Genomic DNA, 4,467 nt, shown 5'->3' with positions numbered 1-4,467 from the left:
ATAAAAACTTAACCCAGTGTACCTGTAGTCACAGAGGCTGAGGTAGGAAGATTGCTTGGGCCCAGGAGGTTGAGGCTCCAGTGGGTCACAATCTGATCTAGCCACTGCACTCCAACCTGGGTGACAGTATGAGACCCTATCTCAAAAAAAAAAAAAAAAAAAGACTCGGTGCCATTAAATTTTTAATACTTGAATGTCACACTCGACTCAGAGCTCTTGTCCTCTCTTACCAGTTCCCCTCCCCAACACAATCTTTAATGTTTGAAGTGAAAGAGAAAGGTATGGTTTGTCTCTGAGATATCTTTTATTCCTTCTTTTTTTAAAAAAAAAACTTCATTGTTTTAATTGACACATAATTGAAATAATTTTTACAGAGTATATAGTGAACTTTTGATACTGTATCATGATCAGGGTAATTAGCATATCTGTCATTTCAAACATTTATCATTTCTGGGAACATTCAATATCTTCCTTCTGGCTATATAAAACTATAATATATTACTGTTTACTATAGTCATCCTACAGTGCTATATATAGAACACTAGAACTTATCCCTATCTACCTTTAATTTGTATTCTTTAACAAATCTTTCCCTCACCCATGTCCCTCTACCCTTCCCAGCCTCTAGTATCCTCTGCTGTAGTTTTTACCTCTAAGAGATCAACTAATTTTTAGCTTCCCCATGTGAGTGAGAACATACCAGGGTTTAACTTTCTATCCCGGCTTATTTCACTTAGCATAATGTCCCCCAGTTCTATCCATGTTGCAGTGAATGACAGGATTTCATTCCTCGTGCGGCTGAATAGTATTCCACGGTATGCCACATGGTTCTTCCTCTGTTGATGGACATTAAGTTGATTCCATATATTGGATATTGTGAGTGATGCTGCAATAAACACGGAGGTGCAGATGTCTCTTTTATATATGAATTTCCTCTCCTCTGGATAAATGCCCAGGGACGTCTGCTACCATGGATTTGGGGACAAGATGCAGATGTGTCTGAGGCAACAAAACTCTCCTCATATGATTGTCTCTGTGGGAAGACATGGAGTTGGGAAAAGCCTCTGCTGTTCTTGTAGTTTAAGCTGCCTCCATCTGGTTGCGATGGCCTCCCTGATGTGTCAGCCTCTACATAAGGGGTGTACATATGAAGTTTCACACTAGACCTGTGTGCCCAAAATCCTCTCAGTCTCCAAGGGCCCCTCCATTTAACATCATTTCTCCTTAAACCTTGCCATGAACACATCTTCAAAATCAGGAGACATCGGGAAGCATTTCCCTCTTTTCTATTATGAGGGAGGAGAGCTGAAAAGAAAAGCATGTCATACATTCAGCAAGAGAAGTCTCCAGATTCTAGCTTTGCACAGTGGCAGTCTCATAGCCAATGAGGTTTATTTGAGGCACGATTACTGCTAATTAAAAACTTTTCCCTAGATCTAGATCCTTGAGGAATCGCCATACTGTTTTCCATAATGGTTGAACTAGTTTACAATCCCACCAACAGTGTAAAAGTGTTCCTATTTCTCCACATCCTCTCCAGCACCTGTTGTTTCCTGACTTTTGAATGATTGCCATTCTAACTGGTGTGAGATGGTATCTCATTGTGGTTTTGATTTGCATTTCTCTGATGGCCAGTGATGATGAGCATTTTTTCATGTGTCTGTTGGCTGTATGAATGTCTTCTTTTCAGAAATGTCTGTTCATATCCTTTGCCCACTTTTTGATGGGGTTGTTTGTTTTTTTCTTGTATATTTGTTTGAGTTCTTTGTAGATTCTGGATATTAGCCCTTTGTCAGATGAGTAGATTGCAAAAATTTTCTCCCATTCTGTAGGTTGCCTATTCACTCTGATGGTAGTTTCTTTTGCTGTGCAGAAGCTCTTTAGTTTAATCATATCCCATTTGTCAATTTTGGCTTTTGCTGCCGTTGCTTTTGATGTTTTAGACATGAAGTCCTTGCCCGTGCCTATGTCCTGAATGGTACTACCTAGGTTTTCTTCTAGGGTTTTTATGGTACTAGGTCTAACATTTAAGTCTCTAATCCATCTTAAATTAATTTTCGTATAAGGAGTAAGGAAAGGATCCAGTTTCAGCTTTCTACTTATGGCTAGCCAATTTTCCCAGCACCATTTATTAAATAGGGAATCCTTTCCCCATTTCTTGTTTCTCTCAGGTTTGTCAAAGATCAGATGGCTGTAGATGTGTGGTATTATTTCTGAGGACTCTGTTCTGTTCCATTGGTCTATATCTCTGTTTTGGTACCAGTACCATGCTGTTTTGGTTACTGTAGCCTTGTAGTATAGTTTGAAGTCAGGTAGCGTGATGCCTCCAGCTTTGTTCTTTTGACTTAGGATTGTCTTGGCAATGCGGGCTCTTTTTTGGTTCCATATGAACTTTAAAGCCGTTTTTTCCAATTCTGTGAAGAAACTTATTGGTAGCTTGATGGGGATGGCATTGAATCTATAAAAAACCTTGGACAGTATGGCCATTTTCATGATATTGATTCTTCCTATCCATGAGCATGGTATGTATATGACCCAGCCATCCCACTACTGGGTATATACCCAAAGGATTATAAATCATGCTGCTATAAAGACACATGCACACGTATGTTTATTGTGGCACAATTCACAATAGCAAAGACTTGGAATCAACCCAAATGTCCATCTGTGACAGACTGGATTAAGAAAATGTGGCACATATACACCGTGGAATATTATGCAGCCATAAAAAAGGATGAGTTTGCGTCCTTTGTAGGGACATGGATGCAGCTGGAAACCATCATTCTTAGCAAACGATCACAAGAACAGAAAACCAAACACTGCATGTTCTCACTCATAGGTGGGAACTGAACAATGACATCACTTGGACTCGGGAAGGGGAGCATCACACATCGGGGCCTATCATGGGGCGGGGAGGGGGGAGGGATTGCATTGGGAGTTATACCTGATATAAATGACAAACTGATGGGTGCTGACGAGTTGATGGGTGCAGCACACCAACATGGCACAAGTATACATATGTAACAAACCTGCACGTTATGCACATGTACCCTAGTACTTAAAGTATAATAATAAAAAAAAAAAACTTTTCCCAACACCCCATCATAATGACTTGAAGTATAGTTGGCAGAGGCAATTTTTGACAGTCTCTCTGGAGACTGAACTATCTCAGGTTTTAAAAAAAAAGCTGACAATTTTTTAAGCCTCCAGATTCTGCAGCTAAGTAAATACTTGAAGGGAAAGGGTGTCAGTCTCCTCTTTTTCAAGACACCCCCAACCTTCTTGAGTATTTTATCAAAGCTGAATCACTTGCCTCCATGAATGGAAAAGCACCACTGTCACCTTCCCCAAGGGCAGACAGAGGAGGGAAGACCTCCAACCACAAATTGTGAATGTTTTCCTCCAAGTTCCTGGGTTGCAGGAGGAAATCAGAGGACAGGGGTGCATGGTAGCTAGTGGTAGTAGTAGGGATGAATGCCACTCAGCATGCACTGACAACTATTAGTGGCTTAGGAATGCTTAGTGCCTTGTGTCCTCAGCTCTGGGTTTTAGCCACAATTCTGAGACAACAGGAAAAATCAAACTCCACTTTCTCCTACATATGCAATAGATATTAGAATCAGCCTTAAATTTATGCCTTAAAATTTCCATCCAACCATAGTAAAGATTTTTAGTCATTTAGAGCTATGTTCCAGAGTAGTTTCCAAGTCAGAATAACTTAAACCATTTGCCTTTTGATACTTGATATTTTATGGTTTCCAATTTGCTATTTGCACCTAACCTTAGGGGTGAACAGCTCTAATTCATCTGAATGGAGAAACAGTGTAACCAACCAGTTTCTTACCGTGACAAAATACTTGGGCTGCTTTGTCCAGGCTGTTGGGATGGAACCAGCCAATGGCTAAGAATGAGGGTCATTGATTCACATGACAGGGGGCCCGATACAGGTCAAGTTCTACCTGCACATCTGAGGATTGCCCCTGAATAATATTTATATCTGAACGAATCGATTCTAATACAGCAGTAAAAAATGTGGGCTTCAGAGTCAAACACCTGAGCTGACAGTCCATCCCAACCACGTATTAACTCTGTGAAGTTGAGCACACTGCAGAACTTCCTGTGCCCCTGTGTAATCATCCCTACAATGGTGGCTCCTGGGTGGCTATGAGGGTAATATGTGATTATGCACCTGAAGGACTTACATGTGCTTAAACATTTGCCATCATTAACTTTCATATTACAATCTGATAGAATTAGAAACCATAAAGGTGTTATGAGGAGGAGGAAAGATATTTACAGAAATATTTGCCAAACTCACTTGTAATCTGTAATCTGACCATTTACTGCATGCACTGTCCATGCTCTGGATGTCACTGGACTCCATTGCTAGATGGTGCTCCCCAGTGTGATTTTTCAGGCATTGCATTATCTTTGGTGTAATATTATGTTTTTATTAAAGTCACATTA

General features: G+C 40.3%; 1 non-coding gene across 1 annotated transcript; it reads left to right on the top strand.

Annotated features, from left to right (window-relative positions):
• Nucleotides 1-1,355: 1,355 nt before the first annotated feature.
• On the top strand, nt 1,356-1,495 carry LOC111554157. Its single transcript, XR_002735165.1, has one exon. It is a non-coding gene; the product is annotated as a U4 spliceosomal RNA (small nuclear RNA).
• The last annotated feature ends 2,972 nt before the right edge of the window (nt 1,496-4,467 follow it).

The sequence above is a fragment of the Piliocolobus tephrosceles genome, chromosome 3 (assembly GCF_002776525.5).
Source record: "Piliocolobus tephrosceles isolate RC106 chromosome 3, ASM277652v3, whole genome shotgun sequence".
NCBI classification, from domain to species: domain Eukaryota; kingdom Metazoa; phylum Chordata; class Mammalia; order Primates; family Cercopithecidae; genus Piliocolobus; species Piliocolobus tephrosceles.
This window is presented reverse-complemented; position numbering and strand designations above follow the sequence as displayed.